We start from the raw sequence: 23,552 nt of genomic DNA on the forward strand, positions 1-23,552 counted from the left end.
GTCATGTGGAGAGTTCACCAGGATCCAAACTTTTTTATTCTCAATATTTGTAGATATTTGTAGATATCTACTATAAGCCAGTTGTCTTGGTCCATTTTGTGTTGCTATCAGAAAATACCTGAAACTGGGTACGTTATAAAGAAAAGAGGTTGACCTAACTCATAGTTTTGGAAGCTGAAAGTTCAAGTTCACATAGCCTCATGTGGTCAACCATTGGAATACAGTGGACAGCATCATATAACAGGAATGTATAAGAAAGCAAGAGGACATATCACAACCCCTTTCTCATAGGAACTAAGTCAATCCTATGAGACCTAACCCACTCCGCAAGCCAGCATTAACCTATCACAAAGGCAGTCATAACCCAATCACCTTTAAAAAGTCCCACCAACTTCCAATACTGTTATATTGGTAACAAACTTCCAGCATTGTGAAGAAGACAGTCAAGTTAAAAAAATATATATTCTCAGTTATAGTTCAGTACAATAATGACTGTTATATTGGTTTGAAAAGGTCCTTTGGGAATGACACATAAGAGTAAAACATCAAACCAAAAAATCAAGGCAGGTTTTTCAGAGATAATGACACCTGGGCTGAGTCTTGAATGAAGATAAGGAGAAAGGTAGATAAAGTCATTCGAGGGACAAAGAAAGCATATGTAAAATCACAAAACAGAGGAACAAGTTCAGAAGACTATGATTGGTCATAAGGACTGCCAAACCATTCACAAGGGAGCACAAAAGGACATAGAACAGAAGCAATAAGGAGGAGTAGATATTAAAGTTTATTACAAACTATGCCACAGCATTTTAACTTCATCATGAGTATTATGAGGAACACTTAGAATTTAAATAGGAAATTTACATCACTGTCTGTTTTAGTTAACATTTTCATTGCTGCAACCAAAAGACCTGACAAGAACAATTTTAGAAGAGGAATAGTTTATTTGGTGCTCACAGTTTCAGAGGTCTCAGTCTATAGATGGTCAACTCCATTGCTTTTGGTCTGAGGTAAGGAAAAATATCATGGGAAAGGACATGAAGAAGGAAAGCAGCTCAGGACATGCATTCAGAAAGTGGAGAGAGACCAAGTTCAGCTCACCAGGGACAAAATATATACCCTAAAGGCACACTCTCAGCAACCCACCTCCTCCAGCATATCCTACCTTTACTACCCAGTTTATCCCTATCAACATAATAATGCATTGATTGGGTTAAGGCTTTCATAACCCAATCATTTCACCCTTAAACTTGCATTGTCTCACACATGAGCCTTTGGAGGACACCTGGTATCTAAACCATAGCACTCTCCTTGAAGTAAAATTATGAATATAATGGCAGCAATACGATCAAAATGGAGTCAGGGAAACAAGTTAGGAGACTACTATGTTAACTTGGAGAAACATAGGGCATGCCTGAAATTAAACAAGACAATGGAAATAGAAGAAAGAGATCTTTTTTTAAGAGATAATAAAAAGACAGACTATAAGATTTAGTGAACATGGCTCAAGGGGTCAGTGATAGTCAAGGTGTACCAGCACATACAGCTGACAGGATGGTGGGGTATTCACTGAGATAGAGAGGACTGTAGAGAAGCAGGTTTAAGGGTTGAGTAGAACTTTTTGTTAGTTACCAACTAAAGCTGATGTATCTGGCAACAGATAAAAGTAGTTTCTACTTTGCACAGAGTACCAGTGCCCTAAATATAAAGAAAGAGTGTCTGATGCATCCCTTCCACAGTTTGGAGGACCTCAGGCTTAAAATCAAGGGCTACACATTAGTGGAAGGAACAGAGGCATCAGGCAGCGAGCAGCAGATCCATTGTACAGTCACTGTCAGAATATAGGACTGTTTCTTCATCTGAAAATATCTCTCCATGTAGGCTCTCCAAATCAAAAGTATCAGGAGTGGCAGAACCAAAGGGGTATGCAACAGAATTCAAACAGATAGGGAAAGCATGACAATTCCATGCAATGGGCCTCCCAGTGAAGAAAGAGTAGTGGAAATCAAGAACTACTCTTTGAGAGGAGAAAACGGCCACTATTTTCCTCCCATTTGCTATTAGAAAAGGGTGCTGATTTCCATGCTACTCTCTGTCACCGATAAACTTCTGTATTTTCCTACAAGGAACTTGTGTTATGAGTATAATCACTGCCATTTGAATTAAAAGTATGGCCACACTCCCAGTAGGAATCCCTGTGGGTGGTGTTCACTGCATGGAGATGGATAGAAAATCTTGAGTCTGATGGATAGCTAGGTCTTCTTGATCCCTGTCCAGTCCTGACATTGCCGACAGTCTAGCAGTGAGACCTATGGGAAAGTTGCCTACGACGTTTATAAACACAAAACAAAATAGAAGCACAGTCCCCAACTTACTGGGTATTGAAAATTTGTGCCACTTTTTTTTTTTTGCTGGTATCTGAGTTTGCCAGAGCCCTAAAATTATTCCACAAGAATCACCAAAGTATATTAATTAAGAAAACTAACTTCAATCCAGATGACCTGGATTCAAATTCCATTTCTACTGCTTGAGCAAATTCCATAGGTTCTTTGGGCCTCGGCTTCCTAATCTTTAATAATGGGGGTATGATAACACACTAGCCTCAAGGACTTATGGGTTAAATGAGTTAAAATTTGTAAAGCAGAAGTTTCACAGTGTGCACCAGGTACACAGGCAGGCTGTTTAAGAATTAGCGATACAACACTGTACCTTAGGAAAAGGATCTGGGACCTGAAAAGTTCTGTTTAAAGATGGGCATCAATGCTGCCCCTCAGAATCCATCCTGAAGGCTTGCCGTGTCCACATGCACCAGCAGCATGTAGCTTCCTTTGTCTGCAATCAGCAATAGCAGTACAGCTGTCCTAAGGCAGGCAGCAGCCTTCCACTAAGCCAAATAATTTCCCAACAAAAACATTACCAAAAACATTAAGTTGGGGGCTTTTTCCCCCTGTATTCTAACCAAGGTCAGTCACTCTTACAACTCCCACACCTGCCAGGTAGCCATATCTATTTTGGCATGTTTAAAATTATAAATGCTAAAACCTGAAATTTTTAGATATCTCAAGATGTAGAGAACATAAAGCATCACATAGAAATGTGTCAGGTATGGGAATGAACCAAAACTTAGACAAGGAAACATGCAGGGTTCTTCCATTGCCTCTGAATTTGGAATCAGTACAGGCCTCTGTCACAATAAATGCATCTCAAAGTTCCCTGAAATTCAGGGACAACTCCACCCCCATGGTCATTGGCATGCCCTTAAAACTGGCTCACATCTTAGACCTCTCTGATAATTTTGCTGTCTGCGTGTTCACTCTGGGCATCTGCTACCTCCACAGCTTCATACCCAAATGACTTTGTGGCATTCAATTTTGTTTGTTTTCCACTTCGAAAAGATTCTTCATTCTTTTCTTTCAGTAAAAGTACATTTATTTCCAATGGAATAGTGCTCAGTCTTAAAGAAGAATGAAATTATGGCATTTGCTGGTAAATGGATGGAACTGGAGAATATCATGCGACATGAAATAAGCCAGTCCCCAAAACAAAAGACCAAATGTTTTCTCTGATATGCAGATGCTAAATCACAATAAGGAGGGCGGGGCTAGGGAAGAATAGAAATATTTGGATTAGACAAAGGGGAATGAAGGGAGGAGGGGGGTATAGGGGTAGGAATGATAATAGAATGAATCGGACATTATTACCCTATATGTACATATGATTACATGACCTGTGTAACTCTACATCATGTACAACTAGAAGAATGAGAAGTTACACTACATTTATGTATGATGTGTCAAAATGCATTCTATTGTCACATATAACTAATTGGAACAAATTAAAAAATTGAAAAAAAAGTACATTTATTTCTATATTTTTCCCAATTTCAAATACACACATTGCACCACGGAGCACTACCCAGGGTTCTATATTACATGCAACCTCTCTATGCTGAGCTTACCATATCTGATTTAAGCCAACACCTATTTCCACCCAAAGTAAGGGTCCCAACTCCCATATTTCCCTCAGCAACACATACTTTGGGGAACTTTAAGAAGCACTCCTTTAATTATACAAAGGACCACAAAGTATAGACCAAAAACAAGGACCTTGAGGACTTTTCAATATCAAGAAGGGGAAATCTGATTATTAAACAAATATCTACATTCCATTCAATCTGACAAATGAATAACTAATTCTCAGGCCTCAGTACAAACATCCATAAAATCTAGAGGCCTATAAAATGCAAACTCTTCCACATGCCTTGTTTTAGTCAGCTTTTTTGCCACTGGGACTAAAGACCCAACCAGCACAATTGTAAAGAAGGGAAAGTCTATTTGGGAGCTCACTGTGTCAGAGGTCTCAGTCCATAGACAGGAAGGAGGCTCCATTCCTCGGGGCTCCAGGTGAGGCAGAAGAGCATGGTGAAAGAGTGGTGAAGGGAAGAAACTCACATGAAGATCAGAAAGCACAGAGAAAGAGACTCCACTCTCTAGATACAAATATATACCCCATGGCCACGCAGCCAATGAACCACTTCCATCAGCTACACCCCTCCGGCCTCCAGTTACCACTCAGTAAACCCATCGGGGATTAATTCACTGATTGGTTTAAGGCTATGATCCAATCATTTCTCCTCTAAACCTTCTTGCATTGTCTCACATGTGAACTTTTGGAGGATACCACCTCTAAACAATAACATGCCTCAAATCTTTTCTCTCTCCCATTGTTTTCCTTGCCAAACCTGACAACAGCACAGCCTAACATGCCCGCTTCCTTGACTAGTGAATGATAGAGTGTGAGAAGTGAACCATTCTACATCCTCTGCATCCACAGGAGATGACTCCAGTACCTCACTGGTGGGAAGGAAATTGAGCCCAGAGCACATTTCAAGTCAGTTGAGGGCATTCTACCATGCTCAGGCTGGCACTACACACTAGAGATTAACCAGGACAAGGAGCACAGAAACACGTCAGAGCCCCAGATGATACCATCAGTTATCACGCCCAAGAGAGCATCAGCCATTTTCAAAAATCAGGTGGTCCACACCCAAAAATCTGGCTACAGCTTATCAATATACCTCACTCTAAGTCCCTGTCTATTGTTACACACACACATACACACACACACACATTCTGAGGTAAAACTTCTCCATTTCATTCAGGCAAGTAGAGACAGCCTGTTTTGCCATCACTTAAAGATTAGCTGGCCCCATTGTGCAACACTGTCGCCATCACCGTTCTCTTCATTAGCAACCCCAGGTCTCCTTTTCTCCCGCTTCATGGACTTCAGCTCTTGCATGAACAGAACCCAATTTCGTTGTATTTAAAGGGTGATAGAATGAATAACTAATTCAGGAAATACTGCAGGAATACAACTGTCATAAAAAGCAAGACTCATCTTCCAAGTTCTCCAGAAAAAGTGGTAGCTTGATAGAGAAAAAGGCTATCAAGTGTCTTTGAGTAAAGAAGGACTATGGGGGCCACACTCTCATGGATCCAATCCCAGACCTGGTGCTTACTACCTGGGTGAATTTAGGGAAATTACCTAACTTCCCTGTGGCTATTTCCTCATGGACATGGGGATATCAATAGGACTTGCAGTGTACATTTGTTATGAGGGTGGAGGATGGAGGATCGTGGGTCTCAGCAAAACTAAAGCACTTAAAACAATGCCTGATACAGAGAGAGCCCATGTCCACATTAGGTTTTATTGTTGTTGCTGACAACTGTGTTATGGTACCTCCTAAGGCAGAGAAGACAGGCTCTGGAAAACCAGATTGGGATTTGAATCCTGACCCCGCCCTTTGCTGACTATGTGGCCTTCACAGGTTACATGATGATAATGAAAATGACACCTAACTTACAACATTTAATAAATATTAAGTGAAAAAAAAAATAATAATGGTGCACTCCTCAAAAACTGCCAGCTATTATCAGTATTGGAGCTCTCCCAAGGTATATGGGAAAGGAGTGTTAAAATAAAACAAACACATCTAAATTTAAAAACTGAAGAAATCCAAGCAACTTCTAATGTTGAAATTGTTTAGAGAGTTACACTAAAAAATCAGATAGGGATGTGGAAGAATGGGGAAAATAGCAGTTAATGAAGTACAATACCATTGTTGCCCTAAACCCTTCTAATTATATTCAAGTTCTTCTGTTCCAAGACTCAAAACAGCCTGCTTGTCACTATGCACCGAAATAAACCAAAAACCAATTGTGAATCTCAATGACAATTCAATGCAAAGGTCCTGGTTCTGAAAATTAGCTTTAAAAGTTATCTGGTCATTTAAAAAATTTTATTTGGCTACCGTAGTGTAAAATTGAACTAGATTATCTAAATCGCCTCTTTAATTTTATCAATAATGTAATTGAGAACAGGAGATGTTGAATAAATTTACCCAAAGTCACATGACTAATAAATAGCAGAACTAAAATTATCCAGATTTCTGATTTCTAATTCACTGATCTTTTATCTATATATGTTGCTTGCTTCTCTTCTCTCTGCCTCTTGTTTAATCTTGTACCAGAAAGATGTTTCTCCTCTTTTATTGATCCATTTCTTTGTAATGCACGCATCTCCTTATCCCTAGGAAGGTGAAATGAGCACATACAGAAAGTGGAATTAAATGCGAGAACACAGAAAGTGGCCATGCTTCATTAAGAGCAAATGGAGTAAACCTATGTGCAGCAGAGCAGTGATTCTGCGATGGCCATCTGACTTTCCATCTTACACAATCTGTATGTTCCTTGCTCATGTCTCATTAAAAGTTGCTGCTAGTTCACTGGGGTAATTTTAAAAGTTTGGAAGACATGGGCTAAAGTTATTGCCCTACACATAAGAACTTAATTGCACTAGAGGTTCATTGACCTATTTACTTTCTTCAATACATTTTGTGCCTATGGTAATGAGAACTTCAAATAGACCCTAGTCAGTGGGAAAGACAGCATCATCTGCTTTTCAATTAAATTATCCAGCTCAACAATTTCTTATTTACACTAAAACTACCACCAGATGGAGGGGAGGACCTATCATATCTATAGTTGATATTTTATTTTCTTTCCCAGATTCTAAGCCCTCAACAAGTTTCCTCATTCCAATTTGCTGGAGGAAAATGTTCATTTTTGTATTTGAGAAACATAACTTCCTGGTAGGGTAAAATTTAAAACCTTACTAAAATATATATCTTTCTACAAGTTGTTTTGAAACAACCTTAAACCTTTTATTATGATTACTTTATGAAACAACAAAATGCCTGATATACAAATTGCATTTTATCCATGTTATAAGCAGGGGAAGAAAACTGTAAATGCAATGTTTTGTTTAGAATCATGTAATTTTTTTTTCTAACAGAGATGATGCTTTTTTTAAATTATTGTTAAATAAGAATGGGGAAAGGAACCAAATTTTCAGTCCTATTACAATGCTAATAGTGTGGTTCCTGCAATCACCAGAAGAAGGTGTCAGGGCACCATCTTGATCCACAATTGGGCATCCTGTCATGACAAAGATGAAGGTAAACATTAATCAAAGGACTAAATTGCAAGCCAAACAGAATACCCTCTCATATACTACAAACTTGAAGAAAAGGAGAAAGGAAGAAAGGGAAGAATTTGACTAAAGGAGTACCTAGGAAAACACCTTTGGTTGGACTTGAGAAGATTCAATCCAGATTCAGATAATTTCTGGAATTTCTTCTGAACTTTTCACAGGATTTCAAGAGACACTCTGCAAAATCTCTGGAAGCCTGACTTCAGTTAAATTTCCAAGAAGCTATCCTCCCCATTCTCCCGTAGAAATTTAAGGTGCATCCAAATAGATACATGAATGAAGAGGCAGAAAACAAAACTTCCTGTATAATTTATAGAAATATAGCTATGAGACCACTTACTTCACATATCATCCTATAATTATCCTATAACTCTCTCCCTCCCTACATTGCCCAATGCAGTGCTTAATGTAAGGACTATGTCAAAATAATATTATAAATATATTCTGTTGGGATTTAGATCTGGAACGTCCCCCAAAAACTCATATTTCAGAAGTATGATCCCTAATGAAGCAAGACTCAGGAGTAGGACTTTTAGGCATTGAATAGAGTTGTAACCTCATGGGTGGATTAATCCATTTAGTGGATTAATAATTTGAATGGATTTCTGGGTGGTAACTGCAGACAGGGGGCATCTATAGGGAGTATATCTTGTCCCTTGCTCCTCCCTCTTCCTCTCTCTTTTTCTCTCTCCCTCCCTCGCTCCTTCCAGGCTGCCATGAGGTGATCAGCTTTCTTCTGCCATGCCTTCCTCCCATGATATTCTGCCTCCCCTCAGGCCCAGAGCAATGGCATTGGCCAACCTTGGACTGAGACCTCTGAAACAGTAAGCCAAAATAAACTTTTCCTCCTCTAAGTTACTCTCATCAGGTGTTTTGGTCACAGTGACCTGAAGGTAGCTAACATGTATTTCATTCACAAAGGAACCCAGTGTGCCTGAAGACTTTCTAGATTTTTTGGGTCATCTGCCACAGAGAATCTAAATCCCATGTGACTCCAATATAGCATTGTCTTCAGTTTCTACAAGTTTCCCTACTTTAGCAAAAAAAATAATATAAGTCTCAAACTCTTGGGACACCAAAATGGGCTGCCATTTCAATACTAACTATTTTCGAATGCCTAAGATTACTACTCCAATTAATGTGTTTAATTAAAAAGAACCAGCTAGACATGAGCAAAGTTAAATTCCACAGAATCCCCATATGATCAAGATATTTTTAAAATAGCTCCTCAATCACCCAGCTAGTAGTAATCACTTAAGAGATATAAACCTCTTCATCCTCCATGATGATAGGAATTAGTTTGCAGGATTTCAAGCAAATAGTCTCCTAGCCCTCTATTTCGTCAAAGTTTGATGTCTTCCAAATACTTCATCTCTAATCTGAGATAAACTATATATATAATAAAGAACATATATATGTGTAAATACATACATATATAAATATATATATGTTCATTATTACCAACATGCATACAAACTTTTTGGAGATGTAGTAGATATTTATCACTTCCCATGCCCCACATAAAATTCCTCTTATCTACATAAGAACCAATGAGGGTACCTTTCCTCACCCCATCCTTAGTCCTTATAAGTGGATCTCACCACTGGCTCCGGACTTGCATGTGCCTTAGGCCCTGCCCACAAGAGCACCATACTTGATCAGGACAATCAAGCTACAGGTTGTCAGCAAACAACCCAAACTACAGGACCAAAGAAACTCAATCACAAGAACACTTAGTTATAAGTTTAGGAAAGAAGAAATTTGCCCTAAAAAAAAATAGGGGCTTGGGGTATGGAATAGGGTGTGACTGGTTGACCTGCTGATATGAGGAACTATTTCTAGAGGATCTTGTTTTGACCCTCAGATATAGTTCTGCCATAAGCCTGACCTATACCTAGAATTCTCAGTTGCATGAATCAATAAACTCATTTTCCCTTTTAGCCAGATTATACTACATACAACAAAGAATCCTCATCACATGATTTTATTACACTTTTCTAGCTTCATTCAGGTCATAATTTTCAGGCAAGTTATAATGCAAACCTTTCAAAGAAAGCTAATTTTATTAAAGAGTCTCCTGCAAATAGGAACACAGGATATGTATCATTATAAGTGCAAATAATTTATCATTCCCCCCCAATAAAGAAGTAATAATACAAATATCTGTTAGAAAACTATGTTATTTTTTCCTACCTTAAATTCAACCCAAAAGGCTGAATTTATCTGAAAATTTTAAAAATAGCATTAGCATTTTTGGATATCAAGTTAAAGAATATCTTTTTATAATAATGAGGCCAGTCTGAATTTCTATCAAAAAGAAAAAATCAGAAGACTATATATTAAACACTAACAGCATTATTCTAAACACAGGAGACCTCCACAATTGCTGCTTTGTTTTATTGTATAGCAAGTCCTACCTTACTGGCATTCTAAAGAAAACAGGGGTGTGGAGAATGCAATCCTTTCTATTCCAAAAAAGGAAAATATTTGCATCTACTCTAATAATTTTCTGTCAAGCTAAGAAAAAGGATCATTCTCATTCCTTGTGTTCTCTTTGAAACCGGCACAGAATGAGTAGCAAACGAAAAAAACAGTGTTTAGAAGAGCTCGTTTTCATGCACTACAGATTCTAACCTTGTCTCTCAGAGCCAAGGTTGATGCATCCCATGCCAAATTAAATCTAAGATGTATGCAATAATGAAAAGGATGGCATTCCATAAGAAAAAAAAACCCACTTTTCAGTTAAAGCAGCTAGGGTTTATTAAATATGCAGAAATTACAAAGTCAATGTAACTTTGCAAATTAGGGCTTTCTTTTTAAATGTTTAAGCACTGTACTGTAAAGAATGAAGCAGCTGAAGATTTTCACAGCTTGTTACCTGTATCTTTTTTCAAAGAACCTACACTAATAAATAAGCCACACACTTCCCAAAGATAAGGAATTTTTGTTCATATTCCAATGAGCAGTTTACTGAATATATTTGAACAAATTGTCTTTGTGCAATGACCCTGACTAATTCTCCTGCTTATTTGGATCACTGTTACAAACTTCAGTGCCCTATGATTCATAAGCATCATAGTTTTAGTTGGCATATCCTCTCCATGTAGCTGATCATTGAGCACAAAGATGTTTTGTGTTAGTATGAGATGCATCTTATTTTTAAAAACTGAGACTTGCAAAGACTTAAGGAAGCTGAAGGCAAAAATATAAAAGATCTAAATGAGGCCTGTATTCAAATGTAGTAACAATAACTGACTCTTCTTCTTAAATAATTTTTTCTGATGATAAAGTAATGCAGTTTTAGTGGGAAATAAAGTACAGAAAAGTATAAAGAATAAAAGTCACCTGCAATTCCTATATTTCTAATCCAAAAATATTAAAATTCTAAGAACTTAGACTTCTTCCAAAAATGTTAAAATCTAAGTGGGATTGGTGAGGGGGATGTGGAGAGATCCTTCCAGGCTTTTCAATAAGGAAATAAACAGAGACGATTCTTTCAAAATTAAGATCATATGCTAAATATGATTTTGTGTTCTCTGTTTTTTAAATTATAAGCATCATGAACATTTCCTTGCATCATTAATTATAAAATATGATCACTTATAATATATAATAATTTACTGACTCCTCTACCTTAAAGTATCTTTTACGGAGGACCTAATATCTGCCAGGCACCATCCTAAACTCTCAGTACACAGCCCTGAATAGACCCTCGTGAAAGAATAGGCACTGAACTGTTAATTACACGCATGAATACTCTGATGACTATTTTCAAAAGAGTCACATAAGCTCCTGAAAGAGCAATAATACAGAAGCTCAGCCTATATTGTCTGGGAAATCAGGAAAGCCTTCCTTAGTTCCCTCTGAGGTCCAATCAGAGATGATACCTGATGAAGGAGTCGGAGTTAAGCCCAATAAAGAGAAGAGAGGAAAGTGGGCAGACGAAACAAGATGTGTGACATCCCTGAGTTGAGAAGGTGTTCCATGGTGTTTGAGGAACAGAAAGACCAGAGTGGAGGCAGACTATGAAGCTGGCAGGGGATGGAGTTCAGCAGGAGAGGAGGCTGCCCCGGCAGTCAGCAGCACAGCTCCCAAGGTCTTTGAAGACATATTAAGGATGATGGGTTTTAACCTTAAAGCAATGAGAAACCTAATGAGGGGATTTATGCCAGGAAGTAATATGATCAGATCTGCATTTTAAAAAGACCTCTTTGAACCAGGTGTGGTGATACACACCTGTAAACTCAGTGAGTCCCAAGGCTGAGGCAGGAGGATCCCAATTTCAAAGCCAGCCTCAGGAACTTAGTAAGGCCCTGTCTCAAAATGAAATAAAAAGAGCTGGGATGTAGCTCAGTAGTCGATCATTTACTTAAGATGTACAAGGCCCTGGGCTTGATCCCTAGAAACACAAATAATAAATAAATAATTTTTTTTTTTTTTTTAAAGTGAAAAGACCTCTGGTTTCCAGGCAGATAATGAATTATACAATAGTGAAGTCGAAGCTAAGGAAACAGTTGAAGGACACAAGAGTTCATCTGGGAAGACAACAAATTTGAGCTGCCCATGAGACACAAAAGTGAAATGTCAAATTAACATCTGGCTGTGCAGAGAAAATTGGTCCTCAGAAAAGCACCTGGGTAGGAGATTAGATACTGACGTCATTAACAAATAGCTGGCATTTAATGTCTTCAGAATCAGTGAGATATTTTAAGAATGTACAGTAAGCAAAGAAGTACAGTGGAATCTCAAATGTTTAGGATGTTCAAAAAGAGAACTTCTAGGTGAAAGATTATAAGAAGGAATGGCCAGACTAGTAAGAGCAAAACTAGGGTAGTGTAGTGTAGTACAAGCAAGGAAACAAAGAAAAGAGAAGGTTCCAAAGGCAGGAAATTAGCCAACATTTAATGTGAGTTAAGTATGATGAAGACTAAAAATGATCCATTGCTTTTGACAGTATATAATCCATGATGATCTCAAAGAGAGGTTTTAGGTAAGAGGTGGGGAGAAGTCAAATTAAGTAGTGTGTAATGAATAAGGAAGGACGGAATGGAGACACATGAAGAAAACAGTTTTAAATTCTTGGCTATAGAGGGCATTAAGTAAATAGAGAAGTGAATCCAAGGAAAAGTGTGTGTGTGATGATCTGTTTTTGTTTGAAGAAATAAGAGACTCAGAAGCACTTTAGAGAATTAAAACTCATCCAGTAGCTACCAGAGGTTAAAGGGAGGAGCAATGTAAGATAACAGTTTGAACAAGGTCTTGGGGAAGATGAGGAGAGTATCCAGAGCACACATGGAGATTTCATCTTTCACAAGAGATTGTACTTTTCCTGTACTATCTCAAAGAAAAAAAAGGAGGGTGGTGTACTAATGTTCAGGGTATATTCAGAGTTACTATGCAATGGTTTCAACTTTTTTCTATCTGGGGCAATGTCATCATCTCAAACTCCAAGAGGGAAAAAGGAGAGTAAAAGATAAAGAGGACAGAGACTGTAGAAGATTGGAGAAGATGTGCAAATATAAAATAAGTTGTTGAACACAAGGTAATGGGATTAACAATGTTGAGAACTCAGACTAAGTGAAAGATCATCTAAATGATGTGTGACTTTCTCCAGTAGTGCTTAGTTGCATGATATGGGAAATGAAGAAAGCTGGTAATTGAATTTTTCCAGAGCTAGAATTTTACCTGAAAGTGAAACAAGAAAACATGAAGTTACTGAAGGATTTGCAGTTGAGTGATTATAATGAAAAACAGACTTGAAACTGACTATAGCTAGGACAGGAAGAGATGGTAGAATCAATGTGATAATTTAATAAATCTATGTGATTAAACATTTAAGTCACTTAAAACTTTTGATTATTATTACATAAAGTTATGCACATCTTTCAGAATAATACCTTAATAAAAACTTGGATCATTTCATTGAGATCAGATTCCTAAGTGGATTTGCTAGGTCAAAGGTAAACATTTTAAGAGTCCTAATACATAGAGTCAAATTGCTTCATGAAAAGTATAAATAACAACAATGAAAAAAGTTTAAGCATTCCCATCATAGTCACCAGCACTGAAAATCATTACTTTTAATTGCTGCTTTTTTGATAGCAAAAATGGAAGAATTCTTATAAAAGAGATATTGAGATATTAAAATCAAAATACACTTTTCAGATACTGATTAATCTATACTTTTTACTTTTTACTTTACCATCTAAATTGAAAAAAGTGAACGTTTTGTTAATATCAATATTTTAAGATGCATATAAATATTAAATAATATTAAAATGTATCAATACTCTTAAATCATTTTTTATCTTCCCATAACACACCTAAAAATCTACATTTTTTCATATTGCTAAAAATATTCTATTTTTTCCCTAATGAGAAGAAGAATAGATGCTTGTTGAACCATGTCTGCCCTTAAAGGTTCACATTACCCATGGGGAAATTAATATTAATTTTGATTAATTTTAATTTTGCTATAAATATTAGTTTGCTAGAGACCTCAAAAAGAGCAAAGGGGAAAAAAATAAAAAGAACTTGCCCTGATTCATTTATAATACAGTTGGAAAGACAAATGTATTAACAAAAATTGATTAAGAGCAACTGACAAAGCAACACTTATATGAATCCAAATCAAATATTATTTGAGGATTGTTCTGGCTGAACTTTTTTTTCCCCCTTTGGTACCAGGGATTGAACTCAGGGGCACTAAACCACTGAGCCACATCCCTGGCCCTGTTTTGTATTTTATTTAGAGGCAGGATTTCACTGAATTGCTAGTGCCTTGCTATGCTGAGACTGGCTTTGAACTCTCAATCCTCCTGCCTCAGTCTCCCGAATTGCTGGGAATACAGGCGTGCTCCACCACACCTGGCTCTGGCTAAACTTTAATAATTTGGAAAATAAGAAAGGTATATCCAGGTGGGTCACCTAACTGGATCACCTTGCTCAACACTGACTCCATTCCCTAGCCGCAAGCCTTGTTCCTGCTGAGTTCTCTGCCCCTAATTTCTCTATCCAGTTGCCTAAACCAAAATCTGAACAGCCCCCTTGATGCACCACATCATTTTGACTAATATGAACCATTATTCTGACTCACATCAAGTTTAATTTTTCAGTTAGTCTTCCTAGGTTCCCTATTCCATTTGGAAAGAACAGGACAAACAATTTGCTTTCAGACAGAATATTTTTTCTCTCTTGATATAAGAAAATGGTCTACTAAAAGCCTCGCAGAGAGGGAAAAAAAGATTTAGAAAAAGAAAAATCCTTACATTTTCAAAAAAGGAGAAAAATCCAGACTATCCTAACCTAAATTCTCTCTCTTCCCCAAATACTACATATACATGCTTATAATAGTATTCAACTTGTAATTTTTAAAAAATTTTTTTTTAGAATTTAAACTTTATTTATTTGGTTTTTTAAAATAGTTTTTCAGTTGTAGATGGACACAATACCTTTATTTTATTTATTTTCTTTTTATGTGGTGCTACAGATTGAACCCAGTGCCTCACACATGTTAGACAAGTACTCTACCACTGAGCCACAACCCCAACCCCTCAGCTTATAATTTGATTAAATATTCCATTTGCATGTCTAATGGTTCCACTGCTTAATGACTATACTCCATTTGTAGAATGGGAATGTGTTTTAAATCCTTCTCACAGTGTCTGGGTAATGCATTCAGTAAAATTTATCATTAACTTCTTATTAATGACTTTAAGAATAAGGGAGAAATAGGGGGGATCAGCAATCTGTATTAAGAGAGGAAGATGAGAAGGAAAAATAAATAAAGAAACAAATGAAAAAGAAATAATGCAGCTATTAGATATTTGGGGAACAGGCTGACCTAGAAAATAGAAAGCTTGACCATTCAAACTGTAATTGTCAGCTAAGTACCTGGTCCAGGTATTGCTCCTTAACAATGCCTGAGGAGACTATTTGCTTACCTTGGTACTATAAATCATTAACAAAACTGTTAGTTGGGAAACTAAAGGTACAGAATGGAAAGAACTACCCTTGATTAACTAACAAGCAGGTAGTCCATATAAATAGATACTACATTACATATGTCGCTGGTTGAGGGTCACTTAAACATTCACTCAAAACTTGTGGAAGCCCCACTCTGTGTCAAATGTTAAAATGTTTATGATCAAATCCACCTCTCCACTTTCAGCTTCCTTGCCTCCAAGTCTCCTTCACTTCTTTTTTTTTTTTTTTTTTTTTTTTTTTTGGTGCTGGGGATTGAACCCAGGACCTTGTGCTTGTGAGGCAAGCACCCTACCAGCTGAGCTACATCCCCAGCCCTCTCCTTCACTTCTGAGTGCCTACCAGTAGTGCTGCAAAATACAGAGAGAACCCCCTGAAAGTTCCCTCCTGAACTGGAGCAGTACTATGGCTTACCAAAAAGAACACGAATTTAAGACAAAATAGAATTGATTTTTAAATGCTGGATTTGGCTTTATTAATGGTGTATCCTCAACTTCTTCAGTTGAAAAGTGAGAAAAAGAATTGTGCCCTCCACATAGAATTCTCATAAGGATTTAAATGTGATAATACGTGTAAAGTACATTGTGTAAGCATTCAATAAACAGGGTTTTTTTTTTCAATGTAAACATTTTGTCAGGTTTCTAGGATTTTAATCCCAAATCTCATCTAATAGTCATTGCTACAGACTATTTTCCATGGGTACTGTAAAATGTCTGTATTCTGTATTCTGTTCTCTTCATGTGTCAATCAATGGTTTTTAAGTGGGAAAAAAAAAATAATGTATCTGAAGCTGACTTCCTGGCTCTTTCTCAGTGCCCCCACAAAGTCTATACATTGCATCTATTTCCTGTATCTCACTTCAGTATTTGTATTTTTTTCTCCCCCTTTCCCAATCTAATTCACCAAAGGAAATATTCCAAAAAAAAGAAAATACCTTCATCTGGAACTGAGTATAGACTTACCTAATCAGCACACCTGCAGATTAATTTTGTAAAACCACCATACTAAAAAAAATATATAATAAGCAAAACCATCTTATAGAGATAGAACCTCACATGAGACACCAGACAGCATTTGTTGTTTCTGCACAAATCTAAACTTGAACATTTCTCTGCTCTCCCATAGTAAGTCTGTCAAAAAAGTTCCATGTTCTGCAAAGAAACAATTCTCTGGATATATGTGGGTAGAAACATTAATTTGCGTAAAAAGTACAAAAACTGGGGAAAAGGTATGTAGTTCTTCATACATAACACTTCAGTAAGTTAAAAAACATAGCACAATAAATCATATTTTCTAAATAGAGTCCATAGGAAACACTTCAGAATGAGTGCCTACAGGAAAGAATGAATAGGAAACATGAATCAGAAATGAAAAGAAAATATTAAAGAGTGAACCTGCACAGATGTACTTAGTGGAATGTCATTAAGAATAGGTATTTTAATTACTGATAATTAAGAAAGATAATTTGAGCAAATGTATTATATTAGTATGTTAGGCTAAGCTCTGTTGTAGTAACAAACACTGAAAACAAAAATATTACTTTTATTACTAGTACAAAGCTGATATTGTAGAATATGATTCAAATCTGAAATCTCTGAGGCTCCTTAAAAGTCAATCCACAGAACTAGAAAGACTTACCCAGTTAGCTACAGCACCTAATTCATTAGACTTTGAGAAGGGCGACCACAACTATAAAAAGACCACAGAGCAGGAGGCCAGAGTATGTGCTTGCTGTCTGTGGGCAGCCAGCTCCCAAAGAGAAGCGGAAGAAGAAGAGGATTGAAACTTCATACCTGTTTTCCCTTCCAGATTCACCAAATTAAGTCTCTCCTCTTTTTATGGAAGAGAAGTAAGGGAGAAGAGAGAAGACAAGAATGTTAACCTACTGGACCTCTCTCCATATGGAAGGAAGCATCAGAAGCGCAGAAGTTTCCCATTCTACTCCAGCACTGACAAAAGCATAGTGAAAGCTTAAATGGATATTTACCACATCTATTCTGCCAGCTTAAAATATCATACTGCCCCTCTTGAATTATGACTTTAAGGGAAGCTAACTTTATTAGAACACATTTTACAATATTTTCACTTCTAAATTATGTTCTTGATACCCTATAAATCTTATAGCTTATTATTAAATTTGTTTCTTCTTACTAAAATATAAAAACCAACTCAGGCCACTGTAACTATTCCTCTGGTACCTTGATAAGTCACTGTATTACTCCTATAAAACAGAACATAAAATAACTGAGGCAACTATCAGGTCTGTAATTGGTCACTTCTAATGTTACTTTAGACTACATCAGATAGAACATACTTTATAGGAACTGCTGAACAGCATCCTAACTTCTTATACACTTTTTAAACTATCTTGTTTCTATTCAATTCTTTTCAAAGAGGAAATGGAATTTATTCTGATAAGGCATACTATTAAAAGGAAAAACCAAAAGAAATAGTTTCTTTAGATGTGTTTTGGGCCAGAAACAGAAGCTTAGAATTGAAATAATACACTTCAGATAGTATATACTATGCACTTCCCCGCCACTATATAGTTTAGATTGCCTAAATTTACAATACCTTTCTTAAAAATCTGCACATAATCTATTACTATTTTTTATCATGAGTTCTCACTCTTTTTAAGGAAGAAACTACATAAATCTGGAATTATTGTCAGGTATTTTTGGTGCTAAAAAAAACCAATGAATCTATTACATAGTTGATGTGTTATGAATGCACAATTCATATTTAAAAGACAGAATCTTTTCCTTTAGATTTATTTAGTTATCACCATGGTACTGAGCACTTTCACAAAGCCTAATTTATGACACATGCATGAAAAATATACACAGAAGAGAAAGACCTAATACTTTCTATGTTTTTCAGATTGAAATAAAAACTTTTGGGTTGACACATATTCTGCAAGGAAAAAATTCAGGAAACTATGAATAAAAGCAATCCCTTTTTATATGTAAAGATTCTGGCCCTTCAAGCCTATGCTAGAAGAAAAGCTAAGGGGGCCAGGGGGAAGGGAATACCTCTCAGAAAGAATGATTTTATCTCACCATAGAAAGGGAAACAGAAATAACCATACCTAGTCCACTGATTTTGCAGATCAGTTCCCTGAAATCTAACAAGTGGTCTGAACTCTTCAGGATCACACAACCAGTTCATGAAAGAATCCAGTCTCAACCCAAGGGCAGTTTCCTCCTAGTCCACTGCTTTTTTCATACAATCACTTTTCAGATGTTCCGCTTCTACAATTTGTCATCTTCAGCACACTACTTGAGTGAGATTTCTTTGATTCTGGTCAGAATACATTTAAGTTCTTTAAAAGTGGATATTAAAAAAATGTTAATAGTATCCATCAAAGTGACAAATTATAGTATAAAAACGTGTATGGTTTGGATGTGGTCTTCTTTATGGAAAATAGCAGGAATCATGAAGAGTCTGAGATTTTAATCTACTTGCAAGCTAACAGGTTAAGCTACCAGTTTCATGGAGGCTGATAATAAGACACAAGACTTCTGAATCAGAAACAAAGGGAAAGTTTATTCTTCCCAACAATAGCAAGAGCTGGAGTATCAGCATTTGTACTATGCCCCCAAACCTTAGTTCCCAAAGGTAACAAGAAGAGGGCCAGTTTACACATGCAGTAAATTGTAAAGGAAAACAGTCCCAAACAGAAAACCTAAACCTCTTCAAATGGACTGTGAACCTACCTAATCTTTGCCCAGGAGGAAGCCTTTATTTTCATTATAAGAGACACTAAGAAAAACTTTTCTTTGCTCCAGAGGTTAGTATTATCAATATTATGAGTGTCTTTCAAGGCTGTTTGCTAAACAAATATTCTTCAATAAATAGCCCAGAACACAGTCAGCAAGTGTCTCTGCTTGTAGAGAAGTGTAAGAGACACTTAAGGAACTGACTTAAAACAATAACCACCTCTCATTGCTATTCTGTCTTAGCCTTTAGAAAAATTTCCCATGAATACGACACTTCATCAGTCATTATGATTAATCTAAAAAGAGAGGCCAAATCCCATCTTCCATTAGTTTGTGTTAATAAAGATTCACTGGAACATAGCCATGCATTTATATATTGTCTGTGACTGGTTTCACACTTCAATGGCAGTGTTCACTATACCTTGACTATCAGCCCATTGCTGAGTGGCTTTTGTGATGAAAAGCATGTTATTCTTTGACTACAAAAGATATGAAGAGCCAAATATATGACAAAATAGTTTCAATGGTCACAGTGATATGATCTGAGTCACTTTTGGCTATCAAATATGAAAATATTTACTATTGGGACTTTTATAGAAAAAGCTTACCAATCCCCAACACAAAAATTTGATTCTACCTTAGAAAACCATACATCTTTCTTAAGTTTATGGATTTATCTTTTCATTTGATCCAAAAGAGGAATATAATTGTAACATGATGCATTAACAAACGTACAAGTTTGTCTTAGTCTGTTTTTATACCTATAACTCTGGCTACTGAATTGAGGTTGACTTGAATGTCCTCCTGAGTTAAGGTGGTATTATTGATCACTTGAAAGTCTCTTATAGTCACCCCTAAAGTATAGATAATTGTATTTTTTTAAGATATTAAGGTAATGCCTGGCTTTTCCACAAGATGTACAGTCCTAAACACACATGGTACCCCTGGAAAGAAAGTATGGTCTACAATTTGGGAGGCCTCCAAAAAGCACCTATGTCAGCCAGAAGACAAAGGTTGAGGGGGGCTGCCTTCAGCATTGCCTTGAAGTCAGCCTCCCTAGACCCCTACATGAGTGACCCAGAAAAACTGATCAACAGCTCCAATTTGTTTCCACAGATTTATAGGCCCAAAGAAGCATATCTTTAATTTCTTAGCAATAATTTTCCAGTGACAGACCAGCAACTAGGACACTGATTACAACCTACAGTTGTTAAAGGTAGAATGAGGTTTTTCAAGGGGAGTATTGGCCAGAGGCATGAGAACACCATTGATTTCTGCCCACTGTGCAGAGTAATCATCTCCATTTTCAGTTCTACATAGCTAGAGTTAAGGATAAACAGCTACAGCAGCCCAGGAGACAACTTTGGGTTTCAGCCTAGCTGAACTATAATTGAGCTAGACCCAGGCAATACAGGAAAACCTCTGTGAACAAAGGGTTCCCAGCCTCCCAAAGGACAGCTGCCATTTTTATATACAGTCAAGATGTTGCTCAGACCACACTAGCAGCAGTCTTGGATCTACCATTTCATTTGACAAGTGAGACATGTGGGGCACTTCTTGCCTCAGTTACTGAATATGAGTTAGTTCACCACAAAATAGGAATATCAGGATAGAGCATCAAAAGCTGTCCATGGGTGAGACTTTCAGCTTTGAAGAGCTCAGAAGCAAGCTAATTGATCCTTCAAAGGGTTATGTCTGGTATCAGTGTAAGGAAGGAGATGCGCCTAAAATCCCAAGGCTGCCTCCAGATGAAAACTGCCTCCCTCTGCCAGAAGCTCCAGTTGGAAAAAATCAGGTGTTGAAACTTATAGTTCAAAGGGGTGATTGGGATTGTAGTCCACAAAAGTACTATCACTTCTCAATATATAACTCTTCCTAATCAGAATTCCCTTTGGTACTTATGGGTGTAGGAAGTATAAGTATATTCACATCAATTCCTACAATCCATTAAAATGTAGAAGTAACAAAAAAATCGTGCACTGATTAGCCATGGTTGCATTAGTTTCTCTTCCCCATTGTAAACTTGGACCCATCTGATCAGTTGAATTTGGGCATTCTCCTCCCCTGAGGACCAGGTAGAATAGAATGCTGAATTGGACAAGGAGAGACGGGGAGGAAAAGTGTGGGAAGGGCCTTTATAAGAAAGAAAAAAGTGGCCCTGTACCAGTAAACAAGACTCATTTGCTTTCAGTTTTGAGTGGCATAATTCATGTCTCAACCAAATAAACTTCTAATATTTTCTATCTTCCCAATACTTTATCTCAGATGGCAAGTTCCTAATGATGGATACCATCAATTTCAGTATTGGGAACCTCTTGATTAAGTGGCCACGGCAATGTGGCATTCCATTTAGGGCCAGCAGGGTTACTGCCTTTGCCTAACTGAAGACGGACACACATTTGCAACTTTTTTAGAAATCCACCTTAACCTATAACATCTGTAGCTCCATTAGCAAGATAATATCTCTCAAGTTAAGGATAGAAGAGTTCTGCAGTACACAGGACTAACCATAGTATTTATGTAAAAATTTGCTTCAGTTTCTCATTCTTTGGTGGATCACCTTTATCATCATTTTAACCTCAATTTGGATCAGTAAAACCTCAAAGACTTGAATGTCTCATCTATGATTTCCCAGGAGTAGGAGCAAGGAAACTTTCCAGAAAATCCCAAGAATCCCTCATTACCACCATGAGCCAGGGTGGAGAGTTAGGGCAGGAAACTCAGAATTTTAATTTTCTTCTCTGAGTGGGTCTAAGATTGCATAATAGATTCCAGGAAGCACTAAGTCCTGGCCCTGATGTTGGTGTTCACTCTTAACAAACATTCCATACCCTGCTCCTTCATCTCTCAAGTAAACCTGTTGAAGCACTAGCCCTTTGCCTATTTTCTGCCCATAGGGTTTGGAAATTTCCCTACTTGACATGCTATTAGCAAATATTCATAACCTGCCATCAGAATCTTCTAGTCATCCCAGGATGAGTCTTAATAATAGTTGCTATAATGGGGTGGACTTAAAGTTGACCACCAAATTGGTAAGAGAATCTTACTGCCAGAGGAGAGTTGAAAACAACCAGAGCACCATTCAGACAGCTGCCTTTAAATTACTGGTTCTCAGCCTATAGTGACTTCCCAGACCCTTCTTATCAACCAACAATGAAGTGGAAGATCATTTACTGTGCAGTTGACCATATAGTTTGCTCAACATGTCCATTATTACTTACTTACAGAGTTCCCCAAAATGAGATCCTCATTCTCCCTCTTCTGTGAAGTCATGTCTCTTTCACCATCCCATTCTCATCAACAAAAAAAACATCAAGAACTTTGAGGAATTTGAAATTTTACCATACATACCAGAAGATGGGCAGTTGGAGTTTTATGGAAGCTGGCAAAAATAAACAAAACACAACACTCTTCCTCAGAGACAGAGATTAGTTTATTATTTGCAGCAAAGGTATATCTAGAGAATCAGCATTTGTACCACATCCCTACACTTCAGTCCCCAAGAATGATGTCAAGAAGGCACATGCTACAGGTTGCATGATAGGAGAGAAATCTCATGCTTAAGACATCCAGATTTTTAATAATATGTGGTAAACATATTTCCACTTTGCCTCAGAGTGAGACATTATCTTTATCACACTAGACAGTAAACAAAGCTATCTTTTTTAACTTAGAGGGAGAAATTATTTCTATCTTCCAAGGCTGTTCATTATATAAACACTGAAAAGACAGCCTGCAACAAAGGTAGCTTGGACCTTTGCTCGTAAAATGTGCAGAAATGTGAAAGACCCATGAATGGTCTCCCAATCATGTGAACAATTAGTAATTTAGAAAGGTAAATCTCTACTAGAGCTTGTTATTTTTATACTGATATTTTTAATATTTAATAAATATTTTAACACATTTATTGAGGTAAAATTAACAATGAATAAACTGCACATTTTGGGGTGAATATTTTGCTCCATTCTGATGTATATATCCATGAAATCAGGAGTGTGATCAAGTTAATGAACATAGCCTTCACCCTTGGAAGATTCTTTGTGTCCCTTTTTTGTTAGTTTCTCTTTTTATTAAATATCAGATAACTTTCATCCATAGCAAATGAAATTAGTTGAATTACCAATTTATCCTTTGCAGTAGAAATTACATTTTCAGACAAAGAATGATAAGTGATGCTCTGTGGGTATAAGTATGTGCTTTAGGGCACAGACTGGACTAAATGGTTGCACTAAAAGAAATTAAGAAAGTTTTCCATCATTATTCTCAATGTCATGTGGATAAGACATTTAGAATTGTTAA

The sequence above is a fragment of the Sciurus carolinensis genome, chromosome 2, assembly GCF_902686445.1.
Source record: "Sciurus carolinensis chromosome 2, mSciCar1.2, whole genome shotgun sequence".
Classification (NCBI taxonomy): domain Eukaryota; kingdom Metazoa; phylum Chordata; class Mammalia; order Rodentia; family Sciuridae; genus Sciurus; species Sciurus carolinensis.